The sequence below is a fragment of the Lagopus leucura genome, unplaced genomic scaffold (genome assembly GCF_019238085.1).
Source record: "Lagopus leucura isolate 7727_CA_CO unplaced genomic scaffold, USGS_WTPT01 Super-Scaffold_100159, whole genome shotgun sequence".
NCBI classification, from domain to species: domain Eukaryota; kingdom Metazoa; phylum Chordata; class Aves; order Galliformes; family Phasianidae; genus Lagopus; species Lagopus leucura.
Window position 1 is genome coordinate 35,982,026 of NW_024962335.1, and position 18,657 is coordinate 36,000,682.

At 40.6% G+C, this 18,657-nt stretch overlaps 1 protein-coding gene across 2 annotated transcripts in view; it reads left to right on the plus strand.

Annotated features, from left to right (window-relative positions):
- The window catches only part of NTF3 (neurotrophin 3), a 60,886-nt gene that overhangs the window by 39,160 nt on the left and 3,069 nt on the right, over positions 1-18,657 (plus strand). The window contains exon 1 of one of the 2 annotated variants that reach the window (XM_042890050.1): positions 18,396-18,427. The exons of the other annotated variant lie outside the window; for it this stretch is intronic. The gene's annotated coding sequence lies outside the window, so the exon portion shown is untranslated. Of the gene's footprint in view, positions 1-18,395; positions 18,428-18,657 lie in introns of those variants that run through there. 2 annotated transcript variants of the gene reach the window in all.

An 18,657-nucleotide genomic window follows, 5' to 3' on the forward strand; every position in this document is an offset into this window, starting at 1 on the left:
TGAGCTTTGATATTTATGAGTTGCATATACAGATTTCTCCCCAGGCATAGTAATTTAAAATGAGACTAGATAGTCTGCAATTTTATGTAATTTCTAGCAGTCCCCAAGTGTCTCCTATCTTCACTAAATAACACGGACATAGCATTTTCTCTGTAAATTTAATCTCTGCACATGCAAATGACTTCAGTACTCCAGATATCCTGAACCTTTCAGTCTTGACCTTCCGCGTTCTTCTCTGCTTTTCACTTCACTGTATTTTGATTGAAGGTTGAAATTGCAGACTGTGCTCCCCTGTGTACAGTAAAAAGAGATAGAATAGACCTTTCATTACATGGCCAGAAATTTCTGAGGCTTAATGTGTTTTCAACAAAAAGATGGAGGCCTAGGGGGAGAAAATAGAAGCACGGAACAGAAGAGAGGTATGTGTATGCCACTGCTTTTCCTGGAGGGCACAGAAATATTCTCTGAGTATTTGTGATCTCCCCATCAGTGCAAGCCACAGGTAAGGTTACCTTAGCTTCCTTCACTGTTTGCATCAAACCTCTTTGTATTCCCACTGTCAATAAAGCCTGAGAACATTATCCGCTCTGCATCCAGTTATCCAAAAATGTTGATTAGCCTCTTAACTTTAAAGAGTTTTTCCAATATGTTTCCCTGCCAAAAGTCTCTAAAGATGAGATTGCTTTGTTTTGTACGTAAAGCAGGATCCCTTTCATATTTTCTAGTAAAAGATTGAAATCATGTTAGGAAGATGCTCGTCTTTCATAGGTTTCAATGAACACAGTCCCGTAATTTTGAGTACCAGTAATAACCAATATTGTTTTAACACAGACCGTCATCTCTGACTATGTACACAATGTATTTGCTGGGTTAAATCCACCACATGTTGCCATGGCCACCAAGTAGTCAGGTAGGAATATGGAAGAAGAATACATCTCTCTCCTTCTTCCCCACAACTTTGTTCTCATGACTGTTGACTTTCAGTCTGCTCATTGCAATTCTGCTAGCAGCAAGGAGAGCAGAAGTTGCTCACTCAATACACCCTTCCGAGAAGAAGTGGATGGAGAGAGGGTGTTAAGATGACAGAAGGGCAGACAGTTCAAGCTTGACCACAGGCTCCTTCCTTCCTAAGGAAAGTAGCTAACTAGGAGAACAGGAGATTTAACTGCTCTATGACATTAGTCAGAGAAAAAGAAAGGATGAAGTAATCAACTCTTGTATCAGAGCAAAGAAAGTGTGTGGTATGGAGAGAAAACAGAAAGAAATCATGTTTCCAACCTGAAGCGTGTTACAATTGGAAAGATTAATGCAGTAGAGGGCAATACAGGAGCAAAACAGCAAAGAGACTAGCACAGACAGAATGGTATTTTAAAGGAGAAGTAAAGGTGCTCACCCACCTCTGAAGATCTAGGCTCACAGAAGAAACTCCACAAGATCTCCAACCAGAGATCCTTCCAGAGTGGCAGTCAGCCCTTAAATGAGGTTTAAGAAAGGTGGAGCCAGGCTCCACCTCTTCTGGTCACAGAAGCTCCCAGGGATGACAGGGTCCTTTCTCCAGGTGCTCAATCAGTGGTTCAGGCCGTGACTCAACAGTTATCATACAATGTGATTCTGGACTTTGCTCCTGGGGAGATGCAGCTGTGCATCTCTCCTCGTATAGGCTACACGGTGAGGTTATACTGCTATCCAAAGCAATCTTCCCTTATTCTCCTACTTCCTGAAGCACAAGAGCATTTGGCTTCATTTTAATAAGGATTTAATAAGGATTTCTGCTACAAAAATTCAAGTCTAGGACCACGCCTTTGCTAAATGAAAAATTGAAACTCCTTGAGGTGATTGTTGATGAATAAAGCGTTGATGCCGGGGAGCATTATTGAACTGTCTTGCCTGATTTGCACTGTCCTACTTTTTTAAGGTTTATTGCAAGTTTTTCTTATTTCCTGAAGGCCCCTGTTATCTTCTGCATGATCCAGGCATAGGCAGTTTTCCAGTGTTTTCTGGATCTTCATCTTTCACTCCTCTTGCATCCCAATTACTTCCGACTTCACTAGAGTAAGGATTGTTTCCCTCTACTACCCTTTCAGTGGAAAGACATACGGCATAGAAGCACCTCTCATTTTGATCTGCTTACTCAGTGAACTTTCTCTGGGGCAGAAAGGAAGTTGTGGCCTGAAGTGAGTTGAGAAGAACCAAGAGGAAGAGGCTAGTTCAGTGAGTAGAACCAACCACAGCCTACATCTCTTGAGAAGAAAACCTGAAAGCCCGCACTTCTTACAAGGCCTTGGGCTTGCATGACCTCAGAGAAGTTTTGTAACCTGTCTGAGCTTCAGTGTCTGAGCTGTAAAATCATAGCAAAAGCAGGTGCTTGCCAAAGCCATTCCTATGTATAGAAAAAGCTTCATGTTGCAGCATTGCCATGCCTGCACTATGACTGCCAACAGCATTTCCTTGCCTTCTGTTTCCTCTCACGCACACTGCATCTATTCTTGCAGTTTGATTTGTGCACCCAAATATGATATCTTGCCCTGACAGCAGTGAATACCTGATCATTCGCAAAACAGAGGGTAGCACTCCACCAGTGCCTCCACAACTCGTATCTTACCTGCAAGGCAATTATCCAGTGATGTAACTAACCCTCATGATGATCAGAATTCAGAAGGACACTTTCATGAAATGCATGAATATCTTCAGTAAGAACTTGTGTTTTGTTTTGTTTTGTTTTTTTTCAAGGAAAAAAAATGCAGAATACCTAGATTTACCCAAACAGATTTTACCCCCAGGACAGAACTTATTTGTGAACAATTTGTTAGAGAGTAATGCCAATACTTTGGATGACTTTTTCTCTAAATGTACAACAGGTTTTTTGAAGATTCAGATCCAATGGAAAAAAACAGTCTTTCAGGGCACATATTGTAATATGTATCTTACATATGTATTTGTAAGCTCTCACTGCAGCTAGGAGCTGTTCTAGGAGAGTCCTCCCTTCCTGCTTTAAAATTGGGTAACATGGTTGGAAGAGTTGTCTCACATACTAGACAAGCATCTTAGTTTCAGCTTGGATGGAATTGTTTTCTTCGGAGTGTCTGGTATGATGCTATGTTTTTGATTCTAGGACAAAAGCAATAACACACTGATGTTTATAGTTGCTGCTTAGCAGTACTGTACAGAGCCAGGACCATTCTTAGTGAAGAGCCCAAGGAGCTGGAATGGAACAGAATTAGGACAGTTAGCTTAAATTGGTCAAAGGGATACTGCATACCATATGACATCATGTAGAAGGAGTTTTGAAGGAGGTGGGAATTCATCTCACTCTCTTCCACTGCTTGAGGGGCTAGCTGAGCATCAGTCAGGGAGTGGTGAGCTGAGCATCAGTCAGGGAGAGGTGAGCAATTGCCTGCGCGTCTCTTGTTACATACATACATATATTCAGACATAGATACATATATATATATACTCAAAAATATTTTCCTATTCTTTTTTTTCTGTCGTAGTAAATAGTTTTACCTCAGCTCACAAGGTCCACATTTTTTTCCCAGTTCTCTCCTCCATCAGCAGAGGTTAAACTACACCCTGCTGGATTAAACTACAACCATCAATTTGGTGCCAAACATAGTGCTTGAGTGCGTGACTTTTTTGACACAGAGACTCACAAAATCTAAGACACATTCTTCTATATGAGGTGAATATTTGTAAGAGTTTTAGTTTGTGAAACTCTAAGATCCTCCTATATTGGATTAACAATGCTTTCCTTGCTATCAATGCTAAAAATTCTGGTTATTTCAAAGAAAGAAGTAGCAGCTTTGTTTTTGAAAATCCTACTTTCTGGCCCTTAGGACCAGCAGTTTCAAAAGACTAAGAGTACTTATTTGTGCTTATATGTGTGTAGTTTTATTGGATATTTGAAATGATATATAATTATATGTATATATACATAAAATGATCTACACAGCTACAACTACTAATACCACACCAACTATAGCTACTTTCACCTTTGTATATGACTGAAGAAGCTGCTGGGTAGTCCTTGTGAGAAGGAAATGCTTTAATAACACACATTCCTCATCAAATGAAAGTTCATTTTCCTTAATTAATTGAAAAAGAAGTTTCTTTTGTCCAGAGACTTGAGGACACTTCTGCAGCTGTAAGGCTGTAGGTTTCCCTGTGCTACAGAGATTGAATAGAAACAGGCAAGCAGATGGGATGCATGGAGGAGGGCAGGAAGGGCTCCACGGGGGCTTCATAAGGTATCTGGGCTATGAACAGATACTGCAGGTGTGGATGGTGGTGATGAGGTAGAATGAAGCACAGAATCACAGAACTGTAGGGGTTAGAAGGGACCTCCAGAGATCATCCAGTCCAACCCCCCTGCCAAAGCAGGTTCCCTACACCAGGTCACACAATCAGGTGTCCAGGCGGGTCTTGAACATCTCCAGAGAAGGAGACTCCACGACCTCCCTGGGCAGCCTGTTCCAGCGCTCCGTCACCCTCACTGCAAAGAAGATCTTGTGCACATTTGTGCAGCACTGCCGGTGCTCCAGTTACTGTCCGTTTCCCCTTGTCCTGTCTCCACACACTGCTGAAAAGAGTCTGGCCTTGCCACTCTGCCCCCCACTCCTTAGATATTTATAGACCTGGATCAGGTCCCCTCTCAGTCTTCTTTTCTCAAGGCTAAACAGACCCAGTTCACTTAGCCTTTCTTCATAGAGGAGATGCTCCAGGCCCTTTGCCATCTTTGCGGCCCTCCGCTGGACTCTTTCCAAGAGATCCCTGTCCTGGGGAGCCCAGAACTGGACACACTACTCCAGGTGAGGCCTTACCAGGGCAGAGTAGAGGGGGTGGATCACCTCTATTGACCTGCTGGCCACCAACCTGTCGTCCACCAGGACACCAGGTCCCTCTCTGCAGAGCTCCTCTCCAGCAGCTCATCCCCCAACCTGTATCGGTGCGTGCAATTTTTCCTCCTAGTTATGCACATTTATGTGTGTGTGAGTATATATATAGTCATAACTATTTTCCTTTTCCCTACATTAGTTTTTATATTAGTTAAATCTCAACCCATGAGTTCTAGTTTGTTCTTTTTCCCAGTTCTTTCTCCTGACCCACTGGGAAGAGTGAGCAAACAACTGTGTGGTGCTTAGCCACCTGCTGGGTTAAACCACAACAGTCTTTTATGGCGCACAGCATGGGGCACAAAGGATTGAGATAACAGCAGACCTGACCAGAGCATGTTAACAGGAGATCCTTAAGAGTCTGCTCCTGAAACTGTATTGTGTAGCACCTTGTGTGCTGCTTATTTTCCCTGCTGCGCTGTTTGTCATTACTGGGCATTAGATTAAGGTTTTTAGTTTGATATGTTGTGTGACCTCGTCTTGCATCATGATAAAATTGGCAGCCGAGAAACTGCTGTTTTGTGCGTATTCATCACTGCGGTCACCTGTGGGTTTGGGAAGCCATATTGTTCATACTATCAGCATTATCAGTCCCTCAGCTTCCCTTTTGCTTTTCCTTCTTTCCCTAGAGCTCAAGAGCTAGTTACAACAGTTCTTGAGAAATCTGAATATCTATGGCATGTTCAAACCAGCGTGAGTCATGAGTATGTTTTCGGTTATGTTTAAGATTAAACAATTATTTCAGAATAAAATCCCAACATCTGCCCCAAGGCAGGATAGTTCTGAGGGGCAGGGAGTATAGGATGGTATGGGCAGGTGCCTAAAAGAGTGGGCATCCATAGTGGTTTGGACCTTCACCTCTGAACAACAGCAGAACCCTGAAAAACTAGCAGAATCTTTGGAAAAGATCTGCCGTTGCCCTGGCAGTCCTAAAGAGGCACAAATCACTGCAGCATACTGGCGCGTGTCCTGTGCCAACTGAGCCTTTCGGTTGCTCCAGCACCTGTAATGAGCCCTGTGGTTGCTCTAACTCCTGCAATGAACCTTGCGATTTCTCTGCCTCTTGCAACGACTGCAGTATCTCCAACTCCTGCAACGAACATTTTGCCTGCTCCAGCCCTCATGATGGTCCCTGTGGCTACTCCAACCCCTGTGACAGATTCTGCAGTTGCTTTGCCCTTTTTTGACAGACGCTGCAGTTACTCCAACCCTACTGAAAGGCCCTGCAGGTACCATGATCCTCACAACCAGTCTCATAGTCACTCCAGGCCTCCTGACAAACCCCACAGTTCAACTGGGGAACAAAATAGTACCCATATCAGTAGCCCTATCAGCAAGGAGAAAAATGTCTACAAAAGTCAGAATACTTAGCAAAGAGAGAAGTTTATAAGTGCAGAGAAAAAAAAAATGGAGTGTGATCATCACAAAAGCAAGAGGAAGAAGAAGAAACAGAAACCATCTGACTCCTAACATTAAGTGGACTGTGAGATTTGCAAGAAGATTACAGCTATCAGCCACGTGAGCATATTGCCACCTGGCTGCTTAGGTTCTGGCATAGTGGAACCAGTATCCTGAACTTAGCAGGTAGTGAAGCCAAGAAGCTGGGATCTGTTTCTAGGGAAAGTGGCACTGACAAAGCAATTGAAAAAGGAATACGGTCTTTCACCCCGAGGCGGCAACTCTTGTCAGCCCTGAAGGAAAGATATCTTTTCAAGGAAGACCTGGTACTTAACCCAGGCATATGGACCACAATGGAGAAAGGTATCCAGTACTCGGTTCCAAAGATGCAGACGACATGATATGTATGTGAAGTATGTGGCAGAGAGTTGTATGGAATGCACCATCATCATATGCCAGCAGCCTGGAGGAAAGAACTGGAAAGATGATGAAAACCAATAGTGGATGAAGTGGCTAGCCTGCTTTGACAATATGAAGATAATCTCTCTTCCTCCCCGAGGGCCCGTGTCGCAGCTGTGGAGAAACTGGTTCAAGAACTCAAAGGAAAAGAAACAGCTTCAACTGCTCCTCCAGCTATATGAACCCATACTTCATCCATTAGGAGTAAGCGTTCCTCTGCTCAAGAGAGAGGATATAGTAGATACACACCATGTAGCATCCAGGGGTTTTACCTTCATGACCATGGACAGGATATGCGGAAGTGGGACGGGAAACCCACCTCAACCCTACAGGCATGGGAACTTGAGTTGCAAGGGAAAACAATCACACGAGTGGGTCTTCCTGGCAATATGGAGGCTTCAGTTTCCCGCAGGCAGTTCTCCAGACAGCGAAGACAGTGCAATCTTACATCCAAGGATGACAATGAGACTTTTGGTTCTCATACACCAGAGATGAGTAATGACTACCGTAACCAAAACTAGAGGGACTCTTCCTGCAGCCAGATGCAGGAAAGGGATAGTCGGGTGTATTGTACTGTGTGGATGTGATGGCCTATCACTTCAGAACCAAAGAAATACGAGGCTTTAGTGGAAACCTGTGCACAACGTACTCTAATGCCATCAAGTTATGAAGGGGTAAAACTCATCTGTATTTCTGGAGCAAGGGGGAATCCCAAAGGTTAACTGTACTGGATGCCAAAATAAGCAAAAGGACTCCGTTGCAACTGGCTCAGAGGCCCTGTGCATCTTTAGTACAGATTGTCTCAGGATAGGGTAGTTCAAGGGCCCAAAAGGGTATTGGCGAGTTTTCAGGATAGCTGCCTTGGAGGCAGAGGATATTAAGCAGCTGTCTACCTTGCCTGGTGTCTCAGGAGACTCTTCTGTTATGAGGTTGCTAAGAATAGAACTGCAGGTGCTGGTTGCTAGTACAGCGGTGCACTGGCAGCAATATCATACCATCTGGGACTCCCTAATTTCCATTCATGAGCTGATTCCCCAACTGGAGAACCAAGGAGAAACCAGCAAGACTCGCTCACCCTTCGGTAGTCCCATATGACAAGTGCAAAAGTCCATTGAAAAGTGTTGCCTAACAGTGGACAGTTGTGGCCAGAGTGAAGTCACACCACATTGCTGTGCCAGATAATAACTGCAGACAAAGGCAGCCAAGTTGTATGCCAAAACTGACATTGTGAATGCTTTTTTCTCAATCCCTCTGGAAGCAGCGTTCAGGCCACAGTATGCTTTTACTTAGAGGGGTGTCCAGTTCACCTGGAATCGACTGCCCCAGGTGTCAAAACAGGACCCTGACATTTCTCACGAGCTGATCCAGAACAGGGAGAAGCTCCTGAATACCTGCAGTACACTGACAACACCATTGTGTGGGGCTACACAGCAGAAGTTGTTTTTGGGAAAAGGAAGAAAATAATTTAAATCCTTCTAAAAGCTGATCTTGCCATAAAGAAAAGTAGGATCAAGGGACCTGCACAGAAGATCCCATTCTCAGGAATAAAATGGCAAGATGGACACTGCCAGATCCCCAAGGACATGATCAATTAAATAACCACTGTGTCTCCACCAACTAACAAAAAGGAAACACAAGCTTCCTTAGGTGGTGTGAGCTTCTGGAGAATGCATATTCCAGATCACAGTCTGACTGTAAACTCCCTCTATCAAGTGATGTGGAAGAAGAATGATTTCATATAAGGCCCTGAACAGCAACAGGCCCTAGAACAAATGAAACAGCAAACGAAGAGTTCTGAGCTGCTTCAGAAGTGGTTGGTAGTGAAGCACAGCTACTTTTGGCATCCCACCTGCCTGTGCTTGATTTGGTGTTCAGAGGGAGGGTCCTGTCCTCCCCACATCGTCCAACTGATGGTACGTGGAGTAAGTGGATCACATGGATCAGTTTCAAAAAGGGAATCTCAGTCATCCAGGAAGCTCAGAAGTGATTATGGACTGGCTCAAAGACTTAAGATTTCAACACATCACCAGAAAAGAAGGTTACACATGCTGAAGAGGTTCCACTGCATCATAAAGTGCTGGAAAATGTTTGCTGATGGGTTTGTTGCATCGTGAGAAAGCATTCGAGATGGAAGGCTGCTGTATGTACTCTTATACAATGAGCTGTAGAAGCTACTGAAGTAAAGGGTGAATGGACTGTTAAAGACTGCATTGAGACCAGCGAGTGTTGGGACATTCAAACCCTGAAGTGTACATTTGACAACACTCAGGGTTCTGCCAAATGAGCTGATCCTGCCCAGTCAAACCTCCTGCATACCGTAGAAGAGGACAAAGACCAGGTGGTGCATGTAAAGAACGAGCTGGGCAAAACAGGCTGGGTTATTTCTGCCTGAGACAAAGGCAAACCTATTCACGGGATTGCTTTTGCTCAGAGACCTAAGTGCATATGGTGAGTATTGTGGATGGGGATGTCCATTGTGTACCTCAAGGTGATTAGATGCTGGGTGAGAAGAGCCAATAATTTGAATTGTGTGATGTTGAATTGCTACCTAATATAGTATGTCTTCATTGTTATGGTTCCTATATGCCTTTTTACAGTAGTACAGTAAGAACTACACAGGTTAATGAAGAATGAACTCTGATGGAACCAGAACTAGCTTCTGCATGCCATAACCCAACACTGAATCATCCCTCCTGCACCGAAGGACTGTTATGATAGATGGAGCTCAAAGTTGTGAACTATAGGAATAAACATGGACAATTTAAATAGGTAGCCCACAGACTATGGAAATAATGTATGTGTATATATATATTAACAAACAACAAAATGAGGTAGGTGATGGTAATTAGTTAGTATGTGTAGAAACTGTGGGACCTGAAGATGAATAAGAGAATAAGGTTAAGGGGTGGATATTGCCTTAGTTTCAGCTGAGAAGGAATTGTTTTCTTCAGAATATTTGGTATGATGTTATGTTTAAGCATAGGCTCTAGAACAAAAACAGTGCTGATAACCCACTGATGTTTACAGTTGCTGCTAAACAGTGTTGTACAGAGCCAGGAGCATTCTTAGCAAAGGGCCCAAGGAACTGGGATGGAACAGAGACAGGACAGCTGATTTAAACTGGCCAAACGGATATTATATACCATATGACATCATGCAGAATGAGTTTTGAAGGGGGAGATGAGTATCTTACTCTCTTCCCCTGCTCAGGGGGCTAGCTGGGCATCAGTCAGGGAGTAGTGAGCAATTGCTTGTACAATCACTTCTTGTATACATTCATATATATAAACAAAGATAGCTATTATTCTTTTCTCTATCTCTATGTCACCTTGACAGGCAAGAGTGAGAGAATGACTGTGTGGTCCTTAGTCAGCTGCCAGGTTAAACCACAATGCCAGTTATTGTAACTTGACGTAATATACAAGCCTAGAAGGCACACTAGCTGTGTAAAATTATTTTTCACATTTCATGCTAAGAAAAATCAGTGCTGGGTCCACTCTTGTTCAACATCATAATCAGTGACCTAGATGGAGGGATAAAGTCCGCCCTCAGCAAGTTTTCTGATTATACAAAGCTGGGAGCAGTGGTTGACACACCTGAAAGTTGTTCTACCATTCAACAAGACCTAGGTAGAGTGGAAAGCTGGGCATGTAGGAATCTTATGAGGTTCAGTAAGAGCAGATGCACCTGCAGAGGAATAACTTCATGCATTACAGGTTAGGGGATGACCTGCCAGAGAGGAGTTCTGCAGAGGACTTGGGTATTCTAGTGGATAACAAATTGGCCATGAGCAAACAGTGTGCCCTCATGGCAAAGAAGGCCAATGATATCCTCAGGTGCATTAAAAAGAGTGTGGCCAGCAGGTTGAAGGAGGCCATCCACTAGTCTGCCCTAGTGAGGCCACATCTGGAGTACTGTATCCAGATCTGGGCTCCCCAGTTCAAGAGAGATACAGAACTTCTAGAGAGAGTCCATCAAAAGGCTACAAACGTGGTTAGGAACCCGGATTATCTCCCTAATGAGGAAAGGCTAAGAGATCTGGTACTTTTCAGCCAGAAGAAAACAAGACTGAGGGGGAATCTGGTTAATGTTTATAAATATCAAAAGGGAGGTTGGAGGCAAATGGACGAGGCGATGCTCTTCTCAGTGATTTGTAGTGTTAGGACAAAGAGTAATGGCCTAAAACTTGAACATAGGATATTCCAAATAAACATGCAGAAGAATTTCTAAATGGTAAGTTTTACAGAGCACTGGAGCAGCTTGGCCAGAGAGGTTGTGGAGTCACCTTCTATGGAGATATCAGTGCAATCTATTGTTGGGAATCTGCTTTAGCGGGCGGGTTGGACTTGATGATCTCTTCAAGTCCCTCCCAACCCCTGCAATTCTGTGATTTTGTGGGAAAAACTTATAATCTTACATTTCCCACACTTCCCTATGATCTATCAGAAATACAGACTGCTTTTCTCTGAGAATGACTTTAACCATATTTCAAGCTAGTTATGAGCAAACTGCTACACCTGTGCAATAATCATGAAAGATGTATTAGTCTTATAGTGCAGTAAAAATTCCTTATTATGGTCTGGATACAAACAATAGAGTTGCATCTTACATGTATGACAGAGCAAGGGTCCAACAGCCACTGTCTGTAGCCACGTTGTCATCCCCACCACCTCTTTATCTGCTAAAGCCTTGTCCAGTTTGTGCTGAATTCATGAGATCTTTCTGGTGATTGAATTTATTTGGAGCAGGCCTCTTGTTCTTCAGAAATCCTGCCTTCACAGCATCTACACCCAAAACTTTGCATGTGTATGTCTAGTATGTTGTCTTCTCTATTTGAAGGTTGGTGAACCTTTGAGGAGTATGGAGAGGCATTTCAGAAAACAAACTTGATTCACAAAATTGCCAAGGATGTATTTCTGCACAGCTTTTAAGCAATCAGGAGTCAAGGGATTTTGCAAAGTAAACACGGGTTCAGTTTTAGTTAAAATGAAATAGGGCTTCTCCACTGAGTCCCTTGCATAATGACAGTCCCAGTCCCATGGAACACAGCTGAAGCAGAAGTGAATTACATATGGAGACACAGCAAGGCTCATGCACTGTCTGGGAGAAGCTTCTGAGCTGGAACGCTACTCGTTCCAATCAAATGATACCTTACAGACCTTGAGAGATACATTATTACCCAAATAGCATTACTGCTTTCCAGGCAAATGTACACTATCAGGCCACAGTAAAGCCATCAGAAAATGGAAGAGAAGCTCTCTTTTCAACAAAAGCATCTCAAGTTCTGTTCAGAAATCTTCATTAAAACTATGAATGAAAGGTCACTTAACTTCTAACTGGCATTTTCTCTCTCTCTATTTCCTTCTGAGTATGAACTTCGCCTGTATCCATAAGCAAGGTCAATGGATCTGGGACTTCATAATGAGGGTCTAATATTTTTGGAACTCTGACTCTTTCTTTCCTCTACTTGCTTGTTTGATTTGACTTTTTTCCTTACTTTAGAAAAAGGAAAATTAAATCAGAAAATACTTAAAAAGATAGATGAGGAAAGTTTCAGTTTTTAAAACAGAACAAGGCAAAGCAAAACAGAAATCCTCTTGCTTTCAAATGAAATTCCAGCAAAACATTATTGTGAATTTCACAGTTTGAAAGACTTTTCTGCTTGTGCTTTTTTAACACCAGAAAATCTAATCTAAAAATATATGTTTTTGAAATTTTCTCATTTTTCCTTGAAAAAAAAAAAAAATCCTGCATGTAAATGATTAATCCAGTGGGAATGTAAATATGAAAACACCTCATGTTTTTATACCTCATATCTTACTTTGCAAAGTCTCTAAAAGGTTGCTCTTTCATATCCTACCAGAAGAAACAGGAACTGCTGTCTGACTATTACAAAACAATTTATTGGCCCTGTTTGTGCCAAAGTAGATCCAGATTGATTTGAAAGGATTGTCAAAGAGTTTTAAAAAAAAAAAAAAAAAAAAAAAAAAATTTAGATGGATTTTCAGAGCTGTAGCAAAACATAAAAACAGGCCTCTTTGGTGTGGCTTTGGGCTTTTTGCAAATATTTTGTAGAGCTTGAGAATTTATTTTGATGATCAGCTTAACTTCTCTTTCTTTAATTTCATTTTTCCTGATTACATTCCTTTGCACCACCCTACAGTGAACACTCACTTTTAGCAGTGTTCACACTTTCTAGATCTTTGCACGAGGTTTTCTGTCACACTTTTTTTTATCACATTATAGCAAAAACTTGCACATTCAAGGCAATTTCCTTAAATATCAGTTATACACACCTTGTAGTCTTTTTTGCTGCTCTTTCTTTATTTTATTTTTATATGACAATACCTTCCAACATTCAAACCGCTTTCCTGATTTTTCTGCTGTGCTACAAAAATTCCTTCCTAGCTCTGCAATGCAATGCCATGGCAATTGCATTAATTAAATATTATACCTCTCTAAAGTTTTCAATAATTCTTAGGTCTATGCTCAAGATCATTATTCTCCCAGTATACTAAGTTGTAATTTCTAGTTCAACTCTCATTTTGTAATTTTCTGCCAATATTTTATGTCTTCATCTCCCCAGCAGAGATTGTATTTTTCTTTGCTAACTGCTGTTTGCATACCTTCCCAGTTCCGCTGCAAATTTAATTTGCTTGCTGCTTGATCCTTTTGCTAGTGACAATTAGCAATGAAAATACTGTATGACCTTATATTATTCTCCATCATGGATTAGTTCCTGTGCTTTCTATTTCTAATTTTCAAGTGATTTCCAAAAACAAACAAACAAAACCAAACCAAACTTAAACAAAAAAAAAAAACAAAAAAAAAAAAAAAAAAAAAAAACCCCAAAACTGAAAATATAGACAAATGCAAAACTGTGGGGAAATTATTGGTTTTTGTAAAAATAACACAAATCTAATCAAGTCATTGGAATTTATTGATTTAAGTAAGAATTTGACCTTTATATTTCTTGTTACCTTGGAGAATTTTCAGAGCTACACAGTGAATAATATGAAAGCAGAAGAATTTTGCAGAAATTGTTTACCTCAGCTACAGCTTTAATTCTTCATCATGACCAAGATGTGGCTAATCACTTATCTCAGATGTGATTATTTTTATTTCCATATATTTCACAGTTATCACTCCTGTGATCAACTTATCATACAACATTCCAAATGAGTTTTCTGATGCAGTGCAGCATGAAAACACATAAAGATATTTTCTTTACTCCTGGTTTGTAACAGAATGCTCGTACAACCTTGTTAATTACATCTGAGCTCTCTGTTTCCAGTCTGTTTAAACACGAACAAGAAAAACCCTAATTTTTGTGTATTAATGCAGATAAATGTTTTTGGAGTTCTCAAATAGCAGTGACATGAAAGCTGTAAAAGAAAAGAGGATGATTTACATTTATGGAATGTTTATGTTAAATGTCTCATTAGTCTCTAAACAGACAGACACCTCCCATATAGCATTAAGGGCATTATACTGCAATATTGTCAAGCCTTCTGTGGAGAGACAAAATCTTTAGTCTTAGTAGGGCAACAATAGACAGCAATTTGAGGAAGAAAGCAAAGGATGTTAGAGTATTTATCCAAAATAACAAAATGCCAACATCATTTCATGGAGCTCCTTATTTTGCAGATGTAGAAAGTCATGAACAGAGATTTTGACTCTACTAAAATCTTGCAGCAAACTGGAGGAACCAGGATCCCAACCTGTCATGACCTCACCCTGACTTTCTCAATTTGCAATTACTCAACTGGTTAGTGCAAAACTACATGATGGCATTCTGGGCAGAAGCAGACAGCTGTAATCATCATGTCACAAAAATATAAATGAGGAAAGGAATTAAAATAGAAAAAGACCTAGCTGTGACTGAGGAGATATCTTCCTGCTTCTGTAGGTGATCACAGAGCAGAGGATGCAACTAGTGCGGTTGGTACACATTGTTAATAGTCAAGCCTCTTGGTGGAATAGGTAGAAGATACTGGAGAGTGTCCAGCACCTCTGGGAGGTCTCAGCTGCCCAGAATTCTGTGTCAGTGTTGGCCGTATGAAACCCTAAACAGAATTACCGTTGCACAAGGTGTGAGAAGCAGTTGTTGTTCCAAGTAGTGAGGTAAGCACTGAGAAACTGTTCCTGACCTTTCTCTTGGAAATAGGTATGTGTAAATTGATCGTGTTCTAATCTCCAAAAAGATACATTTGCAGAAGAATCAAATGCAGACAAACAAAAAGTTGCAATCCGCTGCATCAGAAAAGAACCAAAGTTACTGCAGTTGTACACAGCATGTTTAACAGTTAATGCATTTTCCCCTCACAGCAGATGTATTATCATATTTTGTGATTATTCTGTCTTTCAGAAAGCTCTCACCAGTTAGGAAAGCTTTCCAGAGAGGGTAGGGGTCAAGAACACAACTGTAATAATAAGTAAGGTAGATTTGTTTGAAGTGCAAGTGAGCTTTTCATACTTGAGTACATAACTGTTTAGAGGAAAAAACAGTGACTCAATAGGCTTAATTCCATTACTGCAATACCTCTAACTGGTACACCTCTCACTGGAGACTGTTGGGACTCAAGTGCTGAGATGTGTTCTCTCTTGAAAATGGCCTTGAGCAACTCATAATTAAAAGCTACTGATCTACTGTGGGTCCCTCCTCCTCAGATACAGTGTTTTTCCCTACTCCCCAGCCCATCTACAGGAGGAATGCATTGGTTTCAAGTTCCTTCACTCTAGCTTACATTTTGGTTGGCCCTGAGAATGGGAGAGTTAACACATAGAGCTGCCATAACCCAGTTCCACTTTATTTTGTGTCTGAATTCTTAGGCTTCTTAGTGGGCCTGGCTCTTGTGAAATCTTTGGTTTCAAACTGGGTATGTTGAAATTTCTGTGTCTTGAGAAACAGAAATGTTCAGCAGGGTCATAGCATCTCTTGGGGCACTCACTGCTCTGTAGCCATCTATCATAATAAATTCTCCTACAGGCATGTGTTGTTGACATATAGTCAACAACAGATGGTCAATTTGATATTGACAAATAGTCAATTTCTATTCTGAAGTATGTGCACATATTTAATGTACAATTATATCATAATCTATCTTCTGCCATCTGAATATTCATAATGCAGTAATATTTTTCATTCTATACATTTTCACTCCCTCCCAAAGCACAGAAGGTAAGGACTGCATTTTTTATCAACAAAGTTATAAAGATTAGGAAATGAAAATGGCATTTTGTTACTTCTTGTTTTCTGAGAGTTTAGCAAGCGATGAGAATAATTGCACTGTTATCATGCAAAAGCCTGAATAAACTGTCAGCCACTGCAAATGATCATTGCTTAGTCTAGAAAAAAAAAAAAAAAAAAAAAAAAAAGCTGCTCTTAAATTTTTTTGAAAGTGCCACATACTTCAAGCTGACTTACATAAATCACGTTGGGTATTACAATGCGGAATGAAAAATTCACCAGTCACACCAGCTTCTATTCCGGCTCCTCAGAGCAATAACTTAAAAGTGGATACTTATGCTGTGTCTCACAGTACTAGGGTTTCACTATTTTCACAGCACATATTAAATGACATTTTGTGCTTCAGCTGTGTAGACTGTTCAGAGGGTAATCAAAATAAAAGATATTTATTATTTTTAATCACCACAAACAAAACAAAGGAAAGCCTTCCAATCTTATGTAAAGCATTGTGTCAGAATAGATTGGAAAGTAATTTACCAGAGTCTGGTGGGGGATTTCATTTCTTAATACAAATAATAGGTAAGATTGTTTATTTCTCCTAAATTTAGGACTTCCGCAAGACGCATATGCTAGACAGCATCAATACCCTGTCAACATCACAGGAATATAAACCATTAATATAAAATAAAGCTAAGCTGCACTTGAAAGATTGAACAACTTTGGAATGCATCACATTTGTTTGTTTTTACCTGGTATGCCACGAATGTCAGCAGTCTCCAAGCCAAACTTGTTTAGCGCACATTAACAGTCTGCTCTATGTACTATCAGTTTTTGTTGGCTTTCCTGCCATGGTGTGATATCTGTTCCTGTAAGTCCTCTATGTGGGAATACAAGAAAAACTGGTCAGAGCAAAAGCTGTAGAGCAAGATAGACAGCACCTTTATACCATTCAGACTGCTTAATTGCCATTTAGTTCTACTTCTAGTTCTGCTATGGATCTTTGCTCCTGTTGACATGTTTTAAATCACTTTTGAAAGCTGAGGTAGAATCTCTGAGTAAGGGGAGACTGACACTATACAAAGGGATAAATATGAAGAATTGAATATTTTCCTACTTTGATGACAACTACTTCTCCAAATTTCACATAGCACAGTGTTTTCTGACCATATTTAATGGCTTCTTTGAACCATGTACCCACGTCTAGCAAGAGTCTAGCAGTAGCTCAAAGCATCAACGCTGCATCCCAAATAGCTAGAAGACTACATAGAATAGTAAAAGATGAAAGCAAACCTAATCCAAAGATTCTCAGCAGCTCAGGAAAAAAGTTTTGCAGAATATGTCAGCAGCCCTACCTGAATTACCAAAACATGGAATGGAAATGGAACTTGGAGGTACAGGAGGCTACAGGCACAAAGTAAATCAAGCTATCTACCACTGCGTTCTTCCAATACTGAGTTCCTAGTCAAATGATGAATTCATCATAAACAGGTAGGTCAATAAGGGATACATTTTGATGTAAATCCAGAGAAGATGGTAGGTCGATTTTTTCAGATTCAAACTGATATTTCTAAAATCTTCTATAACCACAGAACAAAAAGGTCAGGTATAGTACATATTGCACAGAAAGATAATTATCCTGATTCAATTTTACGTATGGTTATACTCAATATATACTGAGGACTCACTTAAGTCAGGCAAGATGATATACCTTAATGTCAAGTAGGTTGTGTGTCACAGATCTTTCTGGACTGGAATTTCTGAGTACACCACTATCTTCACAGGTAAACAGTTCCTAGGAAAACTGTCTCGTAGTAACTCCCAAAAAACTGTAATTTCTTTAGCCCAAACTTTGTATTTTCTTTCCAAATTCTTGTCCCCAAAGTATGTCAGAAAACTGTAAAGATTTGTTCTGAGACAATTTACTTTTTGTAGCACATAATTTATTAAGATAAACTGCAGGTTAAATTTCAGAGTAGTATAAACTTTTCCCACCAAATTTATAAGACATTTTATTTTTGGTTCAACAAAATATTTTTCAACAAAAGATTTTTACCATTAACATAGTTCTGCCATGGGTAAGAAAAAAGAGTTTATTTTATCTGATTTGATTTTGAGGTCTCTAACTCTGTCTGTGTGCAGTATGATATTAAATGGAGTTTGCAGGAACTCTAGTCTTACTTTTCTCACCTCATCACCTGCTCCAACTTGTGTATTTTGTTAGTGCCACTTAGTTTTGAAATGAAGCAGACCAGTGATTACATGCAGCTGCATGCTGGCATGAATAATGCTTTCAGCTTTTGAGCAGAGTGTTCTCAGAGCTTTCCTAACCATTCTATGGCCTTGTGTGTCATATTATGTGTGAGTTAGTTCTTCTGAGTGCTATGAGAAATCTGCTGAATGACACATGTTTTAAAATGTCTTTTCTGTTTTATAAAGGAATGTAATTTACCAAGGGCAAGCTAAATTGCACAGGAAAAGATCTTTTATACAGGTCAGTCTCGGCTCTGAGATCCATCTACATGAAGTTAGTATTTATTTAGGTATGACAGTAACTGCATGTTAACTGAAAATCTAAGAATTTCTTTCAAAGCATAGCTTTGCTGCAAACAACTGTCTAGATTTAGGCGAACTCATACTGTGACAAACTGAGAATGGAGAAAACGCATTTCTTGTCCATAAAAGGATATCCACAGAGGGTAGCTCTGATTTTGCTGCAGTTCC